The 25718-nt window shown below is 41.1% G+C and overlaps 1 protein-coding gene across 1 annotated transcript in view; it reads right to left on the reverse strand.

The window, feature by feature from the left end:
• The window catches only part of Pcsk2 (proprotein convertase subtilisin/kexin type 2), a 267516-nt gene that overhangs the window by 80003 nt on the left and 161795 nt on the right, over window positions 1-25718 (reverse strand). The window lies entirely within an intron of this gene.

Genomic DNA, 25718 nt, shown 5'->3' on the forward strand with positions numbered 1-25718 from the left:
GAGGTGGCTGATAGGTTTTGCCCTCATAAATTCCCTCTTTCACATATGCCTATTGGTGTTTGCCTTTGGAGGAAAAGTCCCAGGAATCTCTCAGCAGCAGGAAACACTCTGTTGAGTCCTGACCATCCCAGACCCCCAACCGAGTCCTGTTCCCTGTCCTAGGAGGTAGGTTCAGAAGACTAGAGTCTTTGCAAAGTCAATGAATTTTCCTGGCTTGAGGATCTCTCACCCTTTCATTGATGGATCAAAAAGTTTCTTTAAGTTAAGTTGATTTTCATGTTGAGTTGATAGTCTAGCTTTCTCCACCATTTCCCCCTATATTGGCCACTATGTGGTTTAAAATACCTGTATCTTATAGATCCTATAGGCACACATTCCCTGTGTCATGCCTAAATATATCAATGACCCTGGCTCTTTTTCCCAAGATCCTCTGTTACTAGCATATCAGGCTCCAGGATATCTTAGGGTTGCACAGGAGGGATTTGAGGGCATGAGTGTGCATCTATTTATGTGATCATTCTATTTATATGGAAAATGACATTTATCTGTTGTAGATCTTACCTCTGGCACAGTTCCTCACAAGATATTAAATCCATTCTGAGCAACGTGGTTGATCATCATAATCAAAAGAGGTTTACCAAGCTCCCGTTGTCACTCAGAATATAATGAGCCCCACAAAGTAGGCTTGGGTTCCTACTTGAGATTGAACATCAGTGATACTGTTACTAAATATACTCCTGTTAAAAATCTGTATAAAATCTAACTCTCCATGATGTGCGAACAATCTGGACATCCAATTAATTTCCAGATAGCACTGTGTGCTTTCTGATTAAGATCACAAATGCTTTTCAGATCTCTCTGTGGGGTGGTCTGAACTCCTGCTGTGAATGGAACAGGGCATTAAGCTTTCTGATGCCTCCACTTTGTGTCCCATGATGAGATCCTTTCTGGACCTGGGTACCTGGGCTGACAAGGGCCTAATGAGGTCTGCACAATTTGACAGTCCTTTTGTCTGCTCTTTTGAGATATCCCTGGGTTTCAAATCTAAACTTAAATGTTCCTAAGTTCCCCCTCCCACCCATCCCTCCTCTTTTCCAAAAAAGGGAAGGGGGAAGTAATGTTGTCACTTAAGTTCTGGCTTCTTTAACTATACTTTCTCTCTTTTTAAATCATAAATTTTTTTTGGCCAAGAAACTCTCCCGGAAAAATTCCCCTATACAATCTTTCTGCTTTCATTCTTGTCTACTACCAACTCAATGAATAAGTTATTGAGTGAATAAATGAAAGTAACTACACATTTCCTTTTACATTTGGGGACTGCACAACTCAGAGTCTGAGTAGCTTGTCCCAAATCACAGTAACAAAATGATAGAGGCAGGATGAGACCATGATCCTTATTAGTGCAAATTCTATGACACTGTTTTATCTCCCCCAGAGAGAGACTTCTTAACATCTACCTGGCTAAAGGATTTTATTTTTGTGTGTGGTGGTACTTGAATTCAGGGCCTTGCATTTGCTAGGCCTTGTTTCCAGCCCTTGACATTTTAGTTATTTCTTTTCAAAAAAGATCTCACACTTCTTACTAGCCTCTAATCACAATTCTCTTCGCTATGATTTCTTCATGGCTGGGATTGCAGTCATGAACTCTCATGTTTGACTAGGATTTTTAAAAAATGTAATCTCTTATTGATCATGTTTAAAAACAAGGCTCCCCAGTGCTCAGTTAATGCAAAATATAATCCACTGGAATGGAGAAAATATTACAGCTTCTTTTTTGAGCTGGAGTTAAGTATTGATTTAGAATTATATTATTATCTTTAAGTCATTGTACACAGGAGTTACCATTGAACAAATCAGTTTATAAGCACAGTGCATCTTAATCAATGTCACTTCTTTTATCACTCTCTCTCATCTCTCCCAAACTGTCCTTTCCCTCAATTTTCTTAGGATATGCATTGTATATTATGATTGCATTCTCCTCCCTTCCTCTCCGTAAAATTTACTTTCTTCTATTCGTTTTTTAACTGTACAGCTCAGTAGTGTTAAATACATCATGGTGAAAGTAATCTCCAGAACTTACTTTGCAAAACTGAAACTGTATCTCATTAAGTACTTCTTAATCTTCTCACCCTCAACCTCTAGGTTCCTGTCTACTTCCTGTAGCAACCTTCCTACTTCCTGTCTCTATACTAAACACCACATACAAGTGGTATCAGACAGTAGTTGCCTTTATGGGACTGGCTTATTTCACTTGCAACAATGTCATTAATGCTTAGCATGTTTACAGGATTCTTTCCTTTTTATTTTTTAATTTAAACATTTATTATTATTATTATTATTATTATTATTATTATTATTATTATTATTATTATTATTATTATTATTATTTTGTGCCAGTTCTGAGGCTTGAACTCAGGGCCTGGTCACTGTCCCTGAACTTCTCTTTTTTCTTCTTTTTTTTATTTAAATAAGTTTTTTATTGTGAAAATACTGTACAGAGGGGTTACAATTACACGAGCAAGGTAATGAGTACATTTCTTATCAAGCGTTGTTGCCTCCTCCTTTGTTTTTCCCCTACCATCCTTTCTCTCCCACCTCCACAACTACACTGCCCCCCCCCCGCCTAAATTTTAAAGTTCATTTTTGACATAAAGTCTTGTACATCTCATTGTTGCAATGGGTCCACCTGTATCCCTATTTAAACAATTTGTTTTTTCCCTTCCCCTCCCCATGTTTTCTCCTTCCCCTCCCCAAATTATAACAACAGCAAATACAGTGAAAATAGGGGTTATACCTTGGGGAAAATGGGTTTTGGTTGTTGCTCTTTTTAAAGTGATCTTTAAGAAGTTATATAAGAGGAAGTAGCGCTGTGGCTCAAGTGGTAGAGCACTAGCCTTGAGCTGAAGAGCTGAAGGACAGCGCCCAGGCCCAGAGGTCAAGCCCCACCACCGACAAAAAAAAAAAAAAAGAAGTTATATGAAGAGATTTTGATTCAACATGTTTATGAGTATAATGCACCTTGACCAATGGCATTCCTTTTATTATTCTCCCTATCTCTCCCAATCCCTTAGGCATGTTTTATGATGTAACCAGAGGTGGGGATGTCAGAGCTCTAAAATTATTTTGTACACAATGGGACACATACTAATGATTCTTGTATGCTTCTTGCCAGCTGGCCTGAGAATGATGTTATAAATATCTAAATGGCCCATGGCAGCAGAAAGGCTCCCAACTACTGAGCCATTATCACAAAGGAATACCATACACAGTGAGAATAACTATCTATCTATCTATCTATCTATCTATCTATCTATCTATCTGTCTGTCTGTCTGTCTGTCTGTCTGTCTGTCTGTCTGTCTGTCTGTCTGTCTGTCTGTCTGTCTGTCTATCTACCTATCTACCTATCTATCTATCTATCTATCTATCTATCTATCTATCTATCTATCTATCTATCTATCTATCTATCTATCTATCTATCTATCTATCTATCTGCTTCAAACATTTAAAGACCTTTGACTTCACAAGTACAGAAGATTCTGCTGGATGCTTCATCCCTAATCTGTTTCTGCTGTTTTGACATATGAGCAATTTCCTCATGGCAGTGTTTCAGCTCTTTACCTCTGAAGCCCTGTCAACCAGTAATCTCAGCAGTTTAAAAGGCAGGACACTCTCCTCCACCCTGTTATGATTCCTCAACCAGTGTCACCCTTCCCCAGTTTCTTCTCACTTGGATCACTGGAGTGGACTCCAGCTGCTCACAATGGTAACGCCCCTGTTACCTATCCTGTAGACATTCCCTTCCCTGTATGATTCTCTGGTATTCCTGCCTATGCTCCTGGGACCAAATCCTAAATCACCCATGGACTTGCAACTCCATCTCCCACTGTTGGCTTCTGGGGGATTCAATTGAGATAACATATGAAGGCAAAACTCTCTTAAATCACTCCAAATAGTGCTTAGTGAAAAGAAAATCAGGTGTGGAAAATAAGAATAACTTTGACTTAATACCTTTTATTCTCAAAAGCAAATTAAGTAGATTCAAAGTACTTGGCAGTTTCATTTCATTACAAAACCACCTCAGCTTCTGTTTCTTAATCAGTGATTTTTATTGGAAGGGAAGAAAGTTTCATGAAATTTTAGGGTTCCAACAGATAAGAGTCCATTTTTTTCAGCTTACACAGGAGAATGCTACACTCTTGAGATGTTCAGCATGTCACTAAATGCCACACAGCTAAAAAGCAGTCCAGCCACGACTGATCCCATAATACAGCTTTCTGGACATTTTTAAAAAATAAAAACAAAAACCCCCAAATCATCTTTCTATGTTTCAGGTCCCAAGGTATCTGTCACAATCTGCCATTATAGTATGAAAGCAGCCATAGATAAGAACTAATCAAATAGGTAAACAGTGTTCCATTGAAACTTTATTAAAAAAACACAGGTAGGTAGCCTGTAGGTTAGATTATAGGAGAGAAAGGTTCTCCTTGTCTTTCTGTTTAAGAGAAATGCTTAAATGCTTAAATGTTGTAGTGTTTTCACATTTATGAGATGATTTACTTTGAATAATGCATAAATCATATAGTCTCTTAAATACATTTCAGTGTGTTCTTTAAGTTCAAAGAATAGCTTCCTCAACCCTAAGACACATGGTGGTCATTTGTCTCCTTCTCTCATTTCTGCTATGTTAATCCTGCATGTTAGCCCTGCCAGGTCTCAGAGGTGTTGTGTTTGATGCAGTGATCATAACACACAATAGCACACACAGGAGAAAAGTCTCCCCATTCCAAGTATCTGCATCCCCCAAATGAGAGTGGATATTTTTCCCTGTGTCAATATTAATTACTTTCAATTTAGCTTTCAATATCATTTTGTATATTCATTTCAACATGATGGGACGAGTCTAATTTAGAATGATAAAATCCATTTGCATTTAAATTGATATTTTAAGCAAGCATTCCCTGTGAGGAATTGGAAGAATCCATGATCATAATTATAAGCATTGTTTCCAAGGCAGGCTTTTTGTAAATATGTGCATCAAGAGTTTATTAATAAATATGGTGCCATAATAGCATATTTCTTCAGAGAGTCTGGTGAAAAGAGTCCTCATGTTTTGGGAATTCCTTTGCCCGACTGGAATAGAGGATAAGCAAAGCTTATTAACTAGGAACAAGTCCATATATATTTTTTGTTTTCAAAATCTTTTGGATACTGAAAAAAAAACCAAGGCTAACTTTTCAGCTTCAAAATTCATGCTTTGAGAAATGGAATGATTACTGTTAATTGCACAGAGCACAAATGAACATGTTGAAAACATCAAGTGAATTTTCCCTTCTCTTTTCTCCCTTCTATTTTCTCAGGATAGACAAAGAGATCTTGCAGAGGGTTCCTCTGTTCCTTGTAATGAAGAAACATACCAATAGCTCTCAGGAGCTTGAAGTACTAAAGTATTGTTTTTCTGGGTGGTGCTGACCAGTAGCTTTCCCTCATAATGTAATGCTTATAGTGGCTGAGGTATAAGTCAATTGCTATCATGAACAGAACAAAAGAAGGAACAGAACAAAAGTAAAGAGGAACTTTGGGAAGAGAATGCAGGGCCAGAAGAAATGCAAGGGTGAGGACAAGAGTCAAAGAGCAAAGAAAAGTATTTATTCACCAGCCAGTCAACCATCATCACATAGAAGTTTTGATGGTTCTCTAGCTACACTGCTATAGAAGATAGACAGGTGAGGCAGACAGCAAAACCTGCCACCTTCTGGGGCTAGCATTCCAACTAGGAGCCTGCTTGCCTTCCCTCCTTCCCTCCCTCCCTTGCCTCCCCATGTCTACACACACACACACACACACACACACACACACACACACACACACACACACACACACACACACCTAGGAAGGTGACTAGGGAAGAACTAGAAGGGGGAAGAGCCAGTGTAAGTCTTCTAAGTCTTCTAAAGGCAGGACAAAGGTTGATAAGGGGACTAAAGCTAGGACCTGTTAGGCCTTCTAGGGAATGGGCAGAGGAGTGTTTTTAAGGCAAGGGAGGCTCGAGGTGAATTTAAGCAGGAAAGGTTATATGGCCTACTCTGCTCAATTCTTTGTAAGGCCCTTTCTGGTTTACTAGAGGAGAATGGCACTAGAAAAGTGGAAGCAAGAAGCTTTTGTGGCATACTGGAGGAAAGCGATGTTAGTTTAGTCCAGGATGCTGAGAGTGTGAAGAGAGAGCAGGTGTCTGGAGGAACAGAGTTAGCAGGATGGCTGGTTGTTAGGGAGGGGGGAAGAGGAGGAGTCAATGATGAGTCAGGTGTTTGGGGCATTAGACACTGAGTCTGTGTCAGTGTCATTTACTGAGGTGGAGAGACTGGAGGGGGCAGGTTGACAGATGGTGATCTTCGTGTTTTCCTATGCATTGGCTAGGTGAGGAGGGAGAACCACTAACCTTTCTGATCTTCAGTTTTCTATATGGGAGAGGTGGATAAGAAAGTTGCCATCCCAGTAGTTTACTATGCAGGTTAAATAGGATCAATGTATATAAAATACAAGACCAGGCAACTAGTAAGTACAAGCAAATACTGGGTGCTAATATTCTCACAATTCAGGAGCAGTCAGTGGGCCTCAAAGGAATGGAAGATATATCAAACCAAAAAGAGGAGAGATGGGAGGCAAAAATATGGGTTTCATACTCTGTTGAGCCACAACCAGCTCTCCATGTGAAGGGAGATGAATTTGTGAGCCAGGCCAAGCAAACAATTCAGAGCTCTCAATGGAAGTACCATGTGGTCTATGAAAATCGTGGTTATGTGTGAGTGATTAATTGTAATGTTTCTGTACCCTGGCCATGGTCTCATTTGCAAGAAACATGTTTGTAAGGTGTTTGGTAAGAACCTCAATAAGATACTGACTCTATCAGATGACTCAGTGGCAATGTGATCATCACACAGGCACCTACACAGGCAATGGCTCCTTACTGAGTCTTCTGGAATCTTCTCTCTAAATTAGAGACAAGGGGTGTGTGTGTATGTGTGTGTGTGTGTGTGTGTGTGTGTGTGTGTGTACAGAACAGACAAGAGGGTGGTATTTGTACCACAATAACATTCAATGCCTTTAATGTTCTGGAGAGTTCAAGGAATAGTTTTTTGATAGATCAACATAAACCTAGATTAGCTATAGATCAATACAGACCCATTTCATGTCAGTGAAAAGGATAATAAAGGATAATATTTCTACCCCTGTTACTATGGAAACAGCCAGGTTTTTGTCAAGGAAAGAATCAACCCTGTTTTACAGTAGGGAAACTGAGAGTTCTAAAGCTTAAACAATGCCTTTTCTTTTCTTTAAGGACTCAATGGGAGTCCTTGAACTAGTACACTCTGAAGAGTTTAGATTTACACCAAACCCCTTATTTAAAAACTTGGCAATGCTAGAGCTATAAAACACAAGCCTTCTCTTTCCATAGCTTAATGAAAACATCTCCCACACACTGTAATACATCTTATTCTTCAGCTGAGCAGAGTACCCATGGTGGAGTGGTTCTGTGTGTGCCTGACTGAAAGTACCGACCTCACCATGATACCCAGGATGATGCTAAGGAACATTGCTAAGTAAGAGCCCAACTCTGGCTTCCTGCACTTGGCTTCAGGTTTTAATTATCAGTTAGCAATTAAGGGCTCTTTCTTTGTGAAAAATAATTTCCCGTAGGTTGGGAGCCAGCAGGGTTACCATGGTGGAGAAGCTAATCTTATTTGGACGTCAGAGATTCTCTCTTCCCTGGCCACACAGGATGGAAAATTTTGCTTTTCCCGGAGCTCCAGACTGCTCAAATATAAGAAGGTCAGCCTCCTTAGGAGCTGCTCCTGAGATGCAGGCTTGAAGCCAAGTGATTTATGAAGGACAAACTTGCAGCAGAAACCAGTAGAGGACTCCTGAGGAGAGCGAGGGCAGAAAAAAAGCAAGCCAAGGATAGGGGTCTCTTCAGGTGAAGTCCTGCAGGGGTAGTTTTGGCTTTATCCTGCAGGGGGTGCAAGAGGGCCAGCTCCACATCTGCATGTCCTCAATGGACACTACAGTTCTGTATTAACAGCTGCCCAGAGGAAACCCCAAGACCTGTCAGGTCTCCACACTAGTAGGTTAAAGATAGAAGTTTAAAGGCCCTCGGCCAATTTCCCAGAAAAGAGGCACAACCAGACAAAAGCAGGGGAGGGAACATGGAGACTATGGTACAAAGGGACCAGGGTAGATGTCTCTTTTCAAGGACTTTTTTGGGGGGGCGGTAATTATAGAGTTTGTCGGTTGCAGGGAGGGCCATGGGAGGACTTGGCAGGGGAAAATGTATTGATCTTAGTGTGAAAACATAAAATCTTCAGGTCATTTTGTGTTGGGACCAGATGATGATGATGATGATGATGATGACAACAACAATGATGATGATTTGCTCTCCATACTTGGCAGCAGCCAGATGCGTGTCTCAGTCATGAAGGGGCACGTTCAGTCATGGGTAAATACTGGAGACCTGAGTTCCAGGACCAACTCTGCTGTTACAGGATGGCCTCTGACAATCCATACTCTCCTGGGCCTTACTTCCTTCTTCTGCAGAGTGAGGGACCAGCTATGATGCCAGCTATTGTGACCTTGACTTCCGCACAGTGAGGTCACCTTTCTCTGTTCCCCTGGGCAGCATGTGTTTTAGTCACGTGACTTGGAGGAATGGATTGGAGACTAAAATTCTCCTAGCCAGGTGTAGTAGCACATATTCGTCATCCCAGTACTTCAAAGGCGAGATTACAAGAGTTCAAGACCAACCTGGGCTGCATAGCAAGACTTTGTCTCCAAACTAAACAAGTAAACAGAATGAAGCTCCCACAAGCACCCATCACACACTAGTTATGCCTTCAAAGCCATACCTAAGGCAACATAAAGCAGAAACGGTTTCAGCTTTGAGAAAGCCCATCATGGAGAAAAGGAGATGCCATGGGTTTTGGGTTTCTATTAGAATGAGGACTAACAAGTCAGGGTTCCGTCTCAATGTCTGCACATTCCTGCTAATAGCATATCCTGAAAAGCTTTGATTTGGGGGATTGTACATGGAATTCTTTGGGGGGTGTATCATAGCCATTGCTGATCTTTTTTAAAAATATGTTTTTTTTATTGTAAAAATACTGTGCAGAGGGGTTATAGTTACATGAGCAAGGTAATGAGTACATTTCCTATCAAGCTTTGTTACCTCCTCCTTTGTTTTTCCCCTACCATCCCTTCCCTCCCACCTCCACAACTACACTCCCCCCCACCTTTGCCCTCCCCTGCCTAAATTGTAAAGTTTGTTTTTCAACATAGTGTCTTGTGCATCTCATTGTTATGATGGGTCAACCTGTATCCCTATTTAAGCATTTTGTTTTTTCCCTTTCTCTCCCCAAATTAGAAAAGTGTATATACAAGATGCAGGGCACCTACATCAAATACAGTGAAAACAGGGGTTATACCATGGGGGAGGAACATACAAAGAAACAAAATCACATGGTACATTATAAATAGTTAGAAACAAAAGCAAGAAAGCAAAAACCACTTGTGTCCCTATCTTGGGGTTCATCATTGCTGGTCTTAGAACTGATTTAGCTGTGCCCACACTGAGCCCCTAGTGCTGGGGTTATGACTGAGAGGTGAGATTGAATGCTCAACCCATCTCTCCTTTATGTGGAGGGAACCAGCTTTCCCACTGAGGATGGTTCGGGGTTGTCTTCTATTGTGGCTGTGAGAAGTCACAGCACACGTAGACAGAAGCAAAGAAGACATACCTGTGGGCTTAGGGCTCAGCAGGTTCAAATCTCATATGGGCCTTCCTGGGCTCAACATGTTTCTAGGGCTGTGCCTCTTTGTGGAGCCCAGGTGTATGCACGTGCCCAAGCACATGTGCACGTGTGTGTGTGTGTGTGTGTGTGCGTGCATATAAACTTACTGGTTCCAGTTGTAGATTTCAGTTCCTATGGGACCAAGGTACTTTTGTGGGCTGTCAGCTGAAGGCCATTTCCAGTTTTCAGAGGCCAATCCTGTGTCTGACCCATATTTTCCTTTCTTTCTTTCTCCAATTTCTTAGCCAGGGTTGAACCTTTTTCATGGCTCACTCCTTCTACCTCCATGCCTCTTTCTAACCTTGATTTTTTCTTTTCTTTCTCACTTTTCAGAAAAACCCAATCGCACTTTGCACACTTGGAGAAGTTTCCTATCTTAACCTTAAGTCCACTGCCAAAGCTCTTTACCTAGGGCATGCAACGTAATATGGTCACAGGTGAGATTAGGAGGTGGACATCCTCAGGGTCATTATTCAACTGACTGCCTGGCTGTTCCACTGTCCTGTCTTCTTTTCTACTCATGGTTTGCTTGGATTTTTTCTCCTCAACTGTACTCTCTCACTTGACTTCATTCATTCATTCATTCATTCACTTATTCATCCATCATCACACTGCTAAATTCCATGAGGAATGACCCTGTCCTCACTCAAGAGGCTCACAGAGATGCAATTCCCTGGGCAGCGAATGTCACCAGGATCTGGCAGGTCCCCTGTCTGGGGGCAAGTACTCCTAGACTTCCACTCTAGGGGTGTTAATTGCTAGAAGCTGACAGTGGTCTTCTCTTGAAAATGGCCCTTGAACAGATGAGAGTTACCAAACCTGGGAAATGATCTGTGTGAGCTTCAGGGATTTCTGCAGGCAGTGATGGCCACGGGAGTACACATGCATTTTCCTTCCTCAGGAAACAAAGTATTCTGTAACATGATTTATGCTCTGGGGCTCCCTACGGGAAGAGGCTGAGTCTGGGCTGCAGCCGAGACGCGCATCCCTCCTCTGTCTTGTTTCCCTCCTCTGCCTTCTCCTGAGACATCTCACCCAGTAAACGCACGGTCTCAGGAATTCCCACCTCTGTCTGCTCCCAACTGAAGGCAGTCAGTAATAATACCAACCAGTCCAATCTTTCACTCATGTGCTCCATCTGTCCTTAGCATTGGTGTGTAAATACATTCACACACACACACACACACACACACACACACACACACACACACACACACACTTATATCCTGACTTATGCAATAAGGAAGCATCGTGCCATGATCCCCTGGGACTGTGTGCCTCTGTGTAGTCAGAATGTATTTATACGGTGACTTTCAGGACTAAAGTTAATTCCTGAAATAGACAATGGACTTTGTATGCTGCAGTATCTGGACTCTGGCTTAGGGTTGGATTGAAATTCAACAAAAGCAAAGCAGAATGAAGTTTTGGCCTCCTGCGTCGTAGAAGGAAAGTGGAGGAAAAACGGAGATGACAATACCACCTTGGTGGATCCCTTAGTTTCATTCTGGAAATTCTTTGCATAAGTTCATTGTGTCTTGAAGCAGGAGGAGGCTAGAATACAGGTCCCAAAGCCTGCATCTGGACTTGCTGTCCTCTGCTGAATCCTAGCTATGCAACCCTGGGAAGCTGCTTATCCACAGGGTGCTTGTTGTGCTTCCCAAGGCCCCCTGTATATGACTTAAATAAAATGATCATATTTACCAGTAAGGGGTTGGATGTCAAATGCACCCCAAAAGGCCTATGTTGTTAAAGGCTTGGTCCTCAGGGTGGAGCCATCAGAACCTCTAGAAGGTGGGGCCTAGTAGACGGCCCCTAGGTTGTAGGAATGGGTCTTCACAAGGGATTGTGGGACACCAACTATCCTCTTTCCTTCCTGGATCTAGATGTGTATACTCATTCCTACATACCACTCCACCATTGCCACCCTTATCACAAGCCAAACCCCAAATGGGGTCCACCTGATCCTGGAGCTTGAACCTCCAAAACTGTGAGCAAAATAAACCTTTTCTCTTGCTAAGGTTAGTTGTCTCAGGTATTTTGTTGCAATGCAAAACTAATACAAGCAGTATTACTGTGAAGCCATGTTAACAATGAGGTAATTGAAGCACAGAGTTACATGGCAAGGAAATAATTGGGGGAGATTTGAATTCAGGAATCTGGTTTGGGCATATTTGGCTCATGCTAACTTTATCTGAGTCTCCAGTTGTGGCAGAACTATTATTTATGAATGACCCCACACTTTTTGAGATGGAAACAAACACTAAATATGTAAAAACTGAAGAGTGATCTATTTATTAGTGACTTACAAAAACTGATTAAATTAGTTCAGGCTCAAATATTCTCTATAATTAAGAAGGTTGGGCTGATTTTCTCTTTCTGTATAGCAAATTACCTCAAACTCAGTGACTTAAAACAATGCAAATCCATTATCTCCAGAGTTTCTAGTAGAGACCAGACAGGTTCTTTGTCCAGGGTGACAGTTGGCAGAAATCAGGCAGTGCTGGCTAGGGGTTCTCTTCATCTTTAATTATTAGAAGAATCCACTGGTTTGAGGTTGTAGCTACCATTTCTCCTATAAGTGCTTCTGTAGATAGATAAATAATGGTTCAGGTGGTCCCCTTCACATTGTGACAAGTTCTTCCTTGATGTCAAGAGCTGAGCCTCTATTACTTAAAATCTTTTGGACCTCTTCCTTCTATGACTTGCATATGTTTATTAAAGGGCTAACCTGACTAGTTCAGGCCAAGCCAGGACACTTTCTTCTTAAGTTCACCTGATTAGGAGCCTTAACTACATTTGAAAACTTTGCTATATAGTGTAATCTAATTATGGCAATTGTGTCATTTTACAATTATAGGTCCTGCTCACACTCCAGATTTGGAGAAGAGGGCCTTATAGAGTATTTACATCCGGAACTGGGGATCTTTGAAGTCACTTTAGAATTCTGCCTGCCTCACCAAATATTTGTCTTTCAGGAAAAAAGCATCGAGAGATTTTAGTGGATGTAATCCAGTTGCAGGGGGCATGGATGTCCTCACAATTTATCAGGTATGTCACATGTTAGAAAACCTCATGGCTCAGTGTTTTATCCTCTTTAGTTGAGGTCGAAGCACTGATTCCTGGTCATTGTTGCACTTTGGTTGGTGCTGGATATGGGCTGGATTTTTGGACCTCACCAGGCTCACCTTTGCTCTAGTAATCACCTCACCTGGGCTAGGCTTGGTGAACACACTCAGTTAGGCTCCATGCCTTGGTAATAAGCCATTGGTGTCCCTATAGATGGCCTCTACATTGTTGGTAAGCAAAGGATAGATACTTTATCCTGCTCCCCTTCTGGATGGGACACAACGGTTCCAGAGTTTAGGCAGGACCCCTGCAGATACTCAGATGTCTGGCTCTAAGGAAGTATTCTTGGGAAGTTGGCACAAGAGGAAAGGAAGAAATTAAACATGCCACTTCAATAGTTGCAGTCTTTTTCCTTACAACTGCAACAAGGAGTTGAGAATAAATTAGTTATTTGTAAAGTCTGTCTTAAGCAAGGTCTGGTCCCTTACGAATGTCCTAATGATTCTCTGTGGTAGAAATCCAAAAGGAAAATAAAAATGAAATGTTTTCTATCTTAGGAATTCAGCCAGTATATATTACTAGTGAGGAATAAGAAACAATTGTAGTGAAGGAAGGAGATAGTTAACTATTTTTATCTTTGCAATAATGACTTTCTTGTGGCTTTTCATGTAGTAATACTGAGCAGGTATATTTGGATATAAAATGAATAAAATGCTAATATTAACATCTACCTATCTGTCTATCCACCCACTCAGTCATTCAACCATCCAGCCTTAATTTTTGTGTAAATAAACATATTCTTTGTCTCTGTCTCACAAGTACTAGAGTTGAATTGGAATATTCCACAGACACTTTTGACTTTAATTATTTGGTTTAGTTATTATTAAACAATATAGTTATTATTATTAGATCAGATAGGGTCTCAACTATTATCCTCTTATCTATGTCTCCTATGTAATTGGGATTACAGGTGTGTACAAGCATGCCTGGCAGAAAATGTCTCTATTAATGATCTTCCCTGGGGGATAAGACCCAGTTGATTTGCTCACAAGCAAAAAATTAAAAGATATTATGCTGGATTTAAAGTCACTTAAATTTAGTCAAAGAGTTGGGGTTTTGTCAAAAGCCTTTAGGGAATTTGGGGTTAAGAATGATTTTTTTTGTGAGTTTTTACTTTTAGTTTATGCTTCTTGGCAGAAGCAAACCTTCTGGTGGAAAGACATTCACGCATTGGATCAGCTTTCTAGACAAGTTCTTATATATCCTTCTAGGAAAAAAAAATTTTTACCTCAGTGTAACAAGTTACTGCTTGCTCTTTAAATGCATTTCAGTGGATTCCCTTCTCTAATGGGGAACTATTTTTTGTTCATTCTGCTGCATTCCCAAGTGGATGGTGTTTTACTTCTAAAAGAGTACTGAGTACATTATACTGTAATAATACATCTATGTGGAAACTTTTTTTTGGGGGGGGGGGGTCTGGTCGTGGGGCCTGAACTCTGGGCCTGGGAGCTGTCCCTCAGCTCTTCAGCTCAAGGCTAGCACTCTACCACTTGAGCCACAGCGCCACTTCTAGCTTTTTCTTTTTGCTTATGTGGTGCTGAGGAATAGAACCCAGGGCTGTGAGCACGCAAGGCAAGCGCTCTACCACTGAGCCACCTTCCCAGCCCTGTGGAAACGTTTTTGAGGGCAGACACTAGTTTATTTTAGCACCTTGTACACAGAAGGAAGTCAACATGGGTCTCTTAAGTGTTGTCTGGGTTCCTTGGAACAAAGTTGAGTCAATTCAACAATATGGAAAAAAAAAAGATTGATTAAATATTTTTTCCTTGCTTTTGTCCGTAGCTCTAACTATAGGTCCAAACAAGGAGTTTTATTTCATTAAACAATTAAGGTTTTATATTTTCCTTATGATTATGCCAAAATATGCATCTGGAGAAATGAACAGTTTCCTCTAGTCTATGAATTGAGTCAGATAATTGTCATTTTGACTGACAGTGTATGCAAATACTCATGAAAACAGTTCTCAACCCAGTTCTCAGGCTGGCCTCCTGGTGAGAAGGTACATTAGGACCAGGTCAGCACTTAGCAGTGCATGGAAACAAGCCAGCCTCTCTTTTCAGTAAGACACAAAGGGCATTTAAGACTCAAGATTATATGCATTATTAATGCACTTATTTAAATATTCATAGCTTTAAAAGCCTGGAGCAATGTATGTGATCAATACTGCATGGCATCTGAGTCATCCCCAGTCTCAGAGAACAGTCCCCATCTCCAGCTGTCATCCTTTTATCATGGCGGCCATGTGCCACCTGGAGCCCTGGTGTGCGCACTGCTGCTGAGCTCCAGGCACTTCCTTTGGGCTCAGTGCTGGCAGCTCTTCAGAGCTCTCCACAGGCCTGCTCTTCAGAGACAGTTACCTGTCAGAACCCATGAAAAGAATGCAAAGTGCAGGCTTAGGGCCAGGCTATTTTTCATCTTACAAGCACTTCTGTTGGTAAAATAACAACCCTTGCAGCATCAATAATGTTTCAGATTTTGAACGGAACCAGGGAGTATAATTCGTCCTCCCTCACTGGGGACCTAATTATATTTCCACCAACCTGAGAAGATCTCTATGTGATAGAAAAGAAATAACTTATGGTGTGTACATGTGGATTACCTGCTTGAAAATCATATTCTCCCTAGATCTATATCTATGAGATCTCAATTAAGTTCCATCGTCCTTGATTTCTATCATCACTGTCATAAACTACAAAGGCTCAATGGTGGTATCTGCCTATGAGGTGGTGAGGAGCTGGAAATGAGAGAATTCTGTACATCAGAGTTTCCAGTCACCATCGATAGAGGTTCATGGTATGGCTTGGCTCCTGGCTTCATTTGCAACAGTATTGAAATAATATTCAACACAAGCTAAAAGATATTTATTCAATGCCTGGTTTACATTATGCTAAGTATTAAGAGGGACATAAGGTACATACAAGGCAAATACTATCCTACAAACTGTGACCTAATTATGATGTGGTCATTGACTATAGGAGAATAGTATTGCTGAATAAATGGGTAAAATCTCAGAATAAATGATCAAGTTAATCACATCAGAATCTTGGAAAAGCTTTAAGGTTTTAAACATTTCTATGAAGCTTATAACCTTAAAGATTTTGACTCAATTGATGTAGGGTAGGGCTAGAAACCTATACAGACAGTTCTCACCTTACCTTATCTGCCTTTGATGGTGCTAAAGCAATGTACATTCACATTGACTTTCAAATTTTGATGCTTTCCCTGAGTTAACAATGCTCAGTGCAGTCCTGTCTTGTGATGCTAGGCTGTACATTGATCTGCACCTCCCTGTCAGCTGTCAGACCTGCCATCAGTTGAGGAAGCCACCACTAGTCAATATCCTACTGCATTGCCAATGTTTCTTGGATTCCAGCATTCAATAAATGACATGAAATATTCAATACTCGATGACAAAATAGGCTTGGTATGAGATTATATTACCTAACTGTAAACGAATGTAAATGTTCTGAGTAGGCTCAGCAAAAGAAGGGTGTTCTGTTAGTCAGATGTTTTAAATGTACTTTTGACTTAGGGTACCTTTCATTTAGATGAGTTGATGGGGCATCATCCCACCACCAGTGGGAAGCATCTGTATTTCCTTTCAGGTTACATTGGGGTGGGTGTCTGATACTGGGGGAGGACTGGGAGAGGTCTTGCTTGGGCAACAGTTTCACATAAACACTGTAACACATCAGTAGCATATAGCAGTGAGCATTTATATAATTTAGGAATCTACGATGCAATTCCAGGCAGTGTAGGCTGGGCACCTTTGCTGTTCTGGCAGAGCTGTTTGTTTCTATTTGTTGCCTGGAGTTTGATTGGCACTGGTGAGATTCAGCTAGGCAGCTCCACTTCTTACTGTGGTTTTGTGGCCAATGTGAGTGGCAGCATTTCAGGCTATGCCGGTGGGATCAGCTCTTCCCCATGTGCTTCTCATCCTCCTCTGGGTCCAGTGAGCTATTCCCAGGGCTAATGATGATAGCAGAGGTACAGGGAGGGAGCACATGGAAACATATCAAACAACTTAAGGCCTAGAGAGCCTAGGCTCTATTATACACCACTGTATACCATTCCTTTTCCTGCACAGTTAGATACACTATATTTTAATTTCTAAATTCAGCCCAGAAGAGCTTACCAGTAATAACTAATAGTAAAGTAGAATAATGTTAATAACACAGTAGTGAAAGTTATGTGAGGACCAGGCTAAAGTCTTTAATCCTAGCTATTTGGTAGACAGAGTTCAGGGGATGAGGTTCCATACCAGCCAGGGAATGACAGTTTCATGAGAGTCCATCTTCATTGACTAGTGGCTAGATGCAGTGACACGTACCTGTTATCTCAGCAAAAAAAAAAAAAAAGAGTAGTACATCTAGGAGGATCACAGTCAAGGCAGGCAGGAGATAACGTGAGACTCTATCTTGATGGTAACCAATGCAAAAAGGGACTGGTAGTATAGCCATCTCTGCCCTGAGTTCAAACCCTCTACAACAAAAAAAAGAGATTATGTGGATATGCTCTCCCTTCCTTAAAATGTTATACTGTACTCACTCTTTTTGTAAAGATGTGAGCTGCCACAATAGCTGTGTGATGAGATGAGTGGAATAAATGATATAGGCAATATACCATAACATAACATTGGGTTACTATGTACTTGAATGTAAACTGAACACAAGAACTATAATCTCAGATACCTCATCTGATCATCAGAAGGCTGCTGATTAATGGGGTAGATGGCATATCCAGGTTGGAGAAATTGGACAAAGGCATGATATGAATTGTACCTTGGGTGAGAGGGAATAAGATGGTGTTGAAATTTCTTTACATGACTCAATAGCACACTGTTTATGAGCTGTGTATTTTTGGAATTTTCCATTTAATAGTTTCAGATTCTTGTTGACTGTAGATCACTAAAATCATGACAATTAAAACCATGGATGAGAAGATGTAAGAAATCTACTTCAGTCCCTTTCAAGGGAGGATATACAAAACCTTATGGTAGAAACTGTAGGCTCAGGAAGGGAATGTGGAATTGGACTCAGTGCTGTCTTCCATGTTTGCTGCACTCAGGAATTTGTGGAAAAAACTCAAGGACAAACACAGGAATCTGCATAGACAGAGGATCCTCAGCATAGGATCGTGGAGCTCCCCAGAGGAAGAGCCATGTTTCAGGCTAAAAGATGGGAGCTTTTGTGCAAGAAACAACTCCTCCCCACCCTCAGGGCAGGGGCCTGCAGCTGTGATCACTTAAATACAAGGAAGTGTGATTTTCTTGGCCTGGAGAAAACCTCATCTGGAGAAAATGCTATCTTACCCACTTTACCCACTCTGTGAATTAGCCCTTCCATCTGATTTTCCATGAATATCCTCTTAGTTCAAAGACCTGTGACAGAGGTGCAGATCAGGAATTCTGTTTCCTCTGTAGCATTCTTCTTCATTATATCTCTGGCCATGAAGAGTGACTCTTCTCTGTCCCTTTATCTCCTCTTTGCTTGGATGTATTGGCCTTTCAGAGTCTGTGAAATTTATTTTGGTATCCTCTGATTTTTTTTCTTTTTTGGTCTTCTCTTCCCTAGTCTCACAATCTTTTACTTAGCTTGGATCAGCTGCCCTGTTTTCTCTTTTGATAACTTTGAGCCCACTGGGAATCATGCTGAGCAACTGTACTGGTTTCCTGATTCTCAACTCGGCTGCTTCTTCATCAGCATAACCTGACATTAGGCTGAGTTGTAATCAGCAACTCTTTCAGGAAGGCAATGGATGTTTACTGAACATTCATTATATTAGGTGCCAGGCCCATTTATAAATGTTATCTCAAAAATACCTGACAATGTCAAGAAACCTAACCAAAGTTTCATTCTGCCCATTTCACAGATGAAGAAATGAGACTCAGATAGGTTTAATATATTCATCTATGGATCCACAACTAGGGAATAGGGTAGCAGGAGATATACTCTGGTTTGACTCAGTTTCCAACATCAATCATTACACTGTCAGTCGGAAACTTTGCTGTCAGCAGATATAGCCAAAAAAAAAAAAAAATTGAAAAAAAGAAAGAAAAAAAAAAGGATCCTATCTGCTGGACTTCATTCTGTTTGACTACAGGGCAGGGCAGAAGAGCCAATAATGGATGCTTTCTCCCTCTACTACAGCCCTGCTCCTGTGCAGCAGTCTTACCTAGTGATTGGCAGGAGTTTGTGGGTGCTCTGAGACAGGGTCCTTCTATACTGCTTGCCTGAGCTCTTTTTGGAAATTAAGTGCCTCTTACCTTCAGTGGCAATTTTCTTAATAACAAACCCTTCATGATCACTTCCTTTCTCCCCTTCTGGTGCTTCTTAGGATTTTCTTCCAAATGAAGTATGGTTGTTCCCAGATATCCACATGCGACTGGTTGCAGGATATTCTGCCTCTTCACCCAAAGGTACCAAAATCCATGGATGCTCAAGCTTGTATAAAATGGTATAGTATTTGCATATAACCCAGTCATTTTCTTCCTTATGCTTCAAACCATCTCTATGTTTCTGATAATGCCTAATATAATTTCAATGCTACAGAAAACACTTTACTGTTGAGGGAATAAGGACAAGAGAAGAATGCCTGTACATAGTCAGAAGCCACAAATATAGAGTTGACTGTACTTGGCTTCTAGTCCTGGTCTCATGGTCTGACCCTAACAGGTAGTATGAAGACTCTCCTCAGATTTTATAGACCCCCCTCTTCGTGGCTTTAGGTCTGTGGAGCAAAGCTGGAGATGCTCCATCCTACTCATTCTCACACTTTGAAAGCTGCCATCTCATCCACACTCTACCAGTTCCGGAGCTTCTCTATTCCCCAGACTTAGCAAAAAACCCCAGGCTAGGGTCAGCACCATGGATACAAGCCTGCAGTTATTACTGGACTGTAAGCCACAAGGGAAAGAAACGAGCCACTTCCTCCTTTGTTTGTCTCTCACCCATAAGACATATCTCCATACCTGGGCTCTTACTGACCTGAGGTCTGACACATAACAATTGTAGTTAGTTAGAGAAATGATTCAGGCTTTTATGTAGAGAAGATGGGTAAAGAAGGCTCTGACTTTGACCTGGTCTAAAATAGCCTCTTCACCAATACTCACTTCATGTTATTACTATTGGGGTGGAGAAAGGAGAATCTTAATTATTTGGAATGGTAAGCATTTACTAGTGGGACCAGATCCCTGAGATTAAATTCAATCATAGAACAATAGAGTAATAATACAAGTGGCTGTTATTATCCTGTGATCTAAATGCTCAACAGGCTCAATGTAGATTTATTGAATTAAATTAACACTAATGATTTACATTTATATATTGATTTGTAGTTTTCAAAGTATTTTAATTCTCAGTTTAATGGAAAGAACACTGAACTGCTGGCATGCTCTGATCCCTCTTTTTTTTTTTTTTTTTTTTTTGGGTCCGGTCGTGGGGCCTGAACTCTGGGCCTGGGCGCTGTCCCTCAGCTCTTCAGCTCAAGGCTAGCGCTCTACCACTTGAGCCACAGCGCCACTTCCGGCTTTTTTCTTTTTGCTTATGTGGGGCTGAGGAATCGAACCCAGGGCCTCGAGCATGCAAGGCAAGCGCTCTACCACTGAGCCACCTTCCCAGCCCCTGATCCCTCTCTTTTAATACAATGTATGACCAGGCTTTGTAGATGATTCTGCTTTGGGAAACATTTTGCCTGGTTTGATTATGGAGAGATTTTTCTGAAGGGCCTTGAGTAGAATTTTTCACTTTTCACTGAAAATAAATAAGTAACCAGAAGAATATCTTTTCATTTTTCTTTCCACATAGACCTTTGTGTATATTTTAACTTGCAAGAGATTTCTAATCCTACCCTCTGTGGCAGATTTTGTTGCTTAATCCATTAGCCTGACACCATTTTGTGCTTGGTAAGCACAGTTGCCTGTACCCAGCTTCTCTGCCGTATCCTCTCCTCGAGGCTGGAGAGGCAGAAATGCTGCATTATAAACATAAACGTTGGAGGAGGGATCAGCCCTCCTCCAATGACTGCTGAAGTTGCTATGAACACATCAGATTTCCCAAGTAACCCAGGTGGCAGGTGACGTCACTCCAGTGGTGCATATATTCTACACCAGCTCCCAGAGTTCACTAGTGAGTGAAGTTCCAGCTACCCAGTGGGGAAACTTGTCTGATAATGTATCGTTCAGTGGCTGCCTTCCCTCCTTTGATTCACCTTCCCAAATAACCCATTTCTGCTTAAACCTTTGTCTCGGGTCTACTTCTGAGGAAACCTAAACAAAGACTTCCTCCTAAAAGGCCCTTTCCTGAGAGAGGTGGTAGGCTAGCTCATCACATGTAAGCCACTAAGTCATTTAACAAGATGTAACACTGCCTGCTAACCCTTTGTTCATATAATTTTCCAGCCTACCATTGTCCACTGATTTCATGGCTCTCTTGGGGAGGTCTTTGCTACTTGCCACTCCCATTCTGCTAATGATAGTATAAACTTTTTTTTTTTTTTTTGGTCCGGTCATGGGGCCTGAACTCTGGGCCTGGGTGCTGTCCCTCAGCTCATCAGCTCAAGGTTAGTGGTCTACCACTTGAGCCACAGCACCACTTCCAGCTTTTTTTCCCCTGCTTATGTGGTGCTGAAGAATTGAACCTAGAGCCTCATGCATGCAAGGCAAGCTCTTTACTTCTGAGCCACCTTCCCAGCCCTAGTATAAACTTTTAAATTAAAAATAAAGAAGATAAATGTGGTCAGTAAGCCTTAGACTCAACTCTGACAGGGCAGGGGAGATGCTATGACTAGAAAAATCCAGCCAGCTTGATCTCTCTGATGAAAAATTAAAAATGAGGTATTTGACTTGGTGCCAATGGCTCACACCTGTAACCTTAGCTATTCAGGAAGGCTGACATCTGATGATTGTGGTTTGAAGCCAGCAAGCAGGAAAGACCATTAGGCATTAATCTCCAGTTAACCATCAAAAAGCGGGAAGCGGAGCTGTGGTTCAAGTGGTACAGCACTAGCCTTCCTTGAGCAAAAAGGATAATGCCTAGGTCCTGAGCTCAAGCCCCAGGACCAGAAAAGAAAGAGGTACCTGAATCCAGTTTTCTCACTGAAAGCAAAGAGTTTTCACAGCCAAGTGGAAATGTATAAAATTGTGAGGTACCAGCTGTTTGATAAATGTTGAAGGTTCATATCATGCTCTGGATGGAAATGATCAGGAGATACATCTTGGTATAGGGCCTACCTTTTCCTACTTAAGATTTGAGTGCCATCTAGGTTAATGGTAGGGCAGACCTTGTCTATAATAACATCCCTGCCCTCCTGAACATTTCAGATATGGAGAATGTATTACTTCTATTTATTTATTACACTTAACCCCAAAATGATGTTTCCTTTAACTGAACTAACAAAATATTTTCCCTTCTACAGTTGCCATTCAGTGGTGAGAATTTTCTTGGGAGAAATTGCTGAACATGTTGGGTACCTTATTGCACAGGCGAATTTGGGACATGTGAAAATATAGTTACCATACCTCTTGAGTTTTTGTTTTATGTCCCCAGAACAAACTTTTTCCATTCTTTCATCTTTCCTTAGCATTTTCCTTTTTTCTTTCTTCTTTTTTTTTCTTTTCTGCCAGTCTTAGGTCTTGAACTCAGGACCTGAGCAATGTCCTTGAGCTTCATATTTGCTCAAGATAGCACTCTACCACTTGAGCCACAGAGCCACTTCTGGCCTTTTCTGTTTGTGCAGTGGTAAGGAATCAAACCCAGGGCTTCATCCATGCTAGGCAAGCACTCTACCACTAAGCCACATTCCCAGCCCCTCCGTAGCACTTTATGGCATCTTTCTATCCTTACATATTGCTGTCATATGAGGTACCAGCTGGTAGCATCCTAACTGTCCAACAAATCAAGGACTAGAAAATGTTTAACTAAAATTACAATATTTTAAAGCATAACAGTATCAGTATGACTTATCACATGGTTGGAGGAATGTAACCTATGCAATGAGAGTCCAATTTTATGAACAATATGCATAACAGAAACAAAAGACCCAGCCACTAAAAATGAAAGTAGTAAACCGTGCACTGGCTGTAATCCTAGCTATTCAGGAGACTGAGACCTGAGGATTGTTGTTCAAAGCCAGCTTGGGCAAGAAAGTCTGTGACTCTTATCTCCAATTAACCACCAGAAAAAATGGAAGCAGTGCTGTGGCTCTAGGTTTGAGTGAAAAAGCATCCACGTCCTGAGTTCAAGCTCCACCTCTGACAAAACAAAACAAAACAAAACACAAAACCCCATCCCCTCCAAAACAAACAAATAAAAACCCTGATTGTATTATGGTAATATTGAATCTATTTAAACATTTCTGATTTTTCTACAGAAAATAAATATTTATTTTTTAATTTATAAAAATACTTTTGGAAAATAAAGAAAGCCAGCACCTCTTGCTAGTTCCAGTTTCAGATGAGGATTAGACAGGTAAGTCAGAGCTCTGAAGCATTTTCACCACGTGAACTGGGATTTCTTTTGAGTCTGGCAACCGGCATGGGAAACAGACTGCCAGGAAGCATCTGGGCTGGCATTGAAAGGTTAGTCATGGTGTCCTAGACCTTCACAGGACTGAATTGTGGGCGCATCCAGAGGCAATGGGCCATCAACTTTCCAGCCTGATGGAAAACCACCCCATCTTGTTGTACTCCAAGGGGAAAGATGGTTAAGACCAGCTAGCAGAACCTTATGTGGATATTCTGAAGGTTCTGGTTCCTGGGAGTGAATCTTAGAAAATGTCAGTGCCAGTGGCATGATGGCTCAAAGTGGTAGAGCCTTCCAAAGCACAGGAACAGTACCCAGGTCACAAGTTCAAGCCCCATGACTGACAAAACTAAACAGAAACAACAACAAAAAAACCCAAACCCAGAAATGTCAGTGCTTCTGCAGCCCTTGAGGGTGAATTGTGTGGCCTTGAAGTTGGTATCAGTGCCATATCTCTACAAGGATAGACCTTAGAATAGCAGTTTTGGAGAAAGTGTAAATTTGTTTCTCAGTCTCCCATCAGAGACATCTCCAGGGCCTACAGTTATGGAGAAAGAGAGAGGCACTGAGGTTTAAGCCACAGTCAGGAGGTCAGAGAATGTCTTTAAGAAAGTCAGTGAACAAGTGAGCAGAGAGTTCCTTGCATTTTAGTAGTGGGGAAGCAGCCATAGGAACAGGGAAGAAGACTTAGATGACTGACACCCACAAGACCATAGAGCAGACTCCACAACTCTGATGCAGTTTATTACTATCTTCTCTACAAGTGCTGATTAGCATCACTGGGAATAAAGCTTTGGTTAACACCTGCCATATCTTTCTAGGACCACAGTGGTTGAATTGTGCCTGAGATTTACTCTATATTCTTTAGTATTAAAAAAGATGCATAGATCAATTTGCATGCTTCTAGATTCATAAAACCCATGTAGGGAACATAATCACATTGTTGACCTGTTTCCTGATGCTCAGTGCAACAAGCACATATAAAAACTCCACTTCAAGACCCAATGTAAGGAATTGTAACTTCTTGGTACAACTACTTAACAATAATAAAAACAAAGGGAAAAAGTCCCCCAGTGCCATTTTGAAATGTAGACATATATTTTCAGGGCAAGACACTCAGAAATTGTACCCCTAAACTATGGCTTGCTAACATCCTTCTAGTTGTGTCCTAGTTCTTCTAAATGGAAGTCTTTGTAGCTACTAAGATTATATATTTTTTATACTTAGGTCTGGAGTTTATAGGGGCAGCATAGCTTTTAAAATGTTTTTATTGTAAAAGTCCTGTACAGAGGGGTTACAGTTACTATTGAGCATTGTTACCTCCTTCTTTGTTTTTATTCTACCATCCTTTTCCTTCCCACCTCCACAACTCCTTCTCCCCCACCCAAGTTGTAAAGTTCATTTTCAACATAGTGTCTTGTATATTTAATTGTTACAATGGGTCATCCTGTGTCCTTGTTTCAGCATTTTGTTATTTCCCTTCCCCTCCCCAAATTAGAAAAATGTATATACAAGATGCAGGGCACTGACATCAAATACAGTGAAAATAGGGGTTATACCATGGCAGAAGAACATACAAGAGAATCAAAAAAAATCACATAGTACATTTTAAATACATTAAACAATAGCAAGAAAGAAAAAAAAACACTGTGTCCCTATCTTGGGGCTCATTTCACTTATCATCTTATATGGTCATATGTACATAGCTTTTGACCTTTTCTGCTTGTCCTAAGACTTATACTAGTTATTGCAAATGAGGGAAACCATGGGACCTATGTTTCTTTGGGCCTGGCTAGTTGGGATAATTTTAAATGCACTTACCAAAGTTTAAAATTGTAGGCTCAGGTTGAAAAAAGGGATCAATCATGTTTAAAGGGCTTGCAGGTTTCATCAAGAAAGCAGAGCATGAGTTATGGGGTGGTCCTAACCTAGCAGAGCTGCTGTGGTCCTGTTAATCATCTGTTTGTTAGAGGTTGCTCAGTGAGGTGCCCAATGTGGGGATTTTCAGCGCAAAGAGGTCATAAGAGATAAAAATAGTAAAAACAGATAATGTTCTTACTTTCATAAAGTGACAGTTGCAATGTGAATTGCTGAGGCTTGTGGCTTTTTGCCTCCGTTTTGGTCAGCGAGAACCTAAATGGCTCGTTTCCACCCTTCCCTTCAGCATTGTCAGCTAGAGTTGATTTAAGCCTTGCCAAGTCGCTCTCTTCTCCACCTGCTCTGTACCTAGTT

The sequence above is a fragment of the Dipodomys merriami genome, unplaced genomic scaffold, assembly GCF_024711535.1.
Source record: "Dipodomys merriami isolate MVZ:Mamm:240054 unplaced genomic scaffold, mDipMer1.0.p SCAF_7, whole genome shotgun sequence".
NCBI lineage: Eukaryota > Metazoa > Chordata > Mammalia > Rodentia > Heteromyidae > Dipodomys > Dipodomys merriami.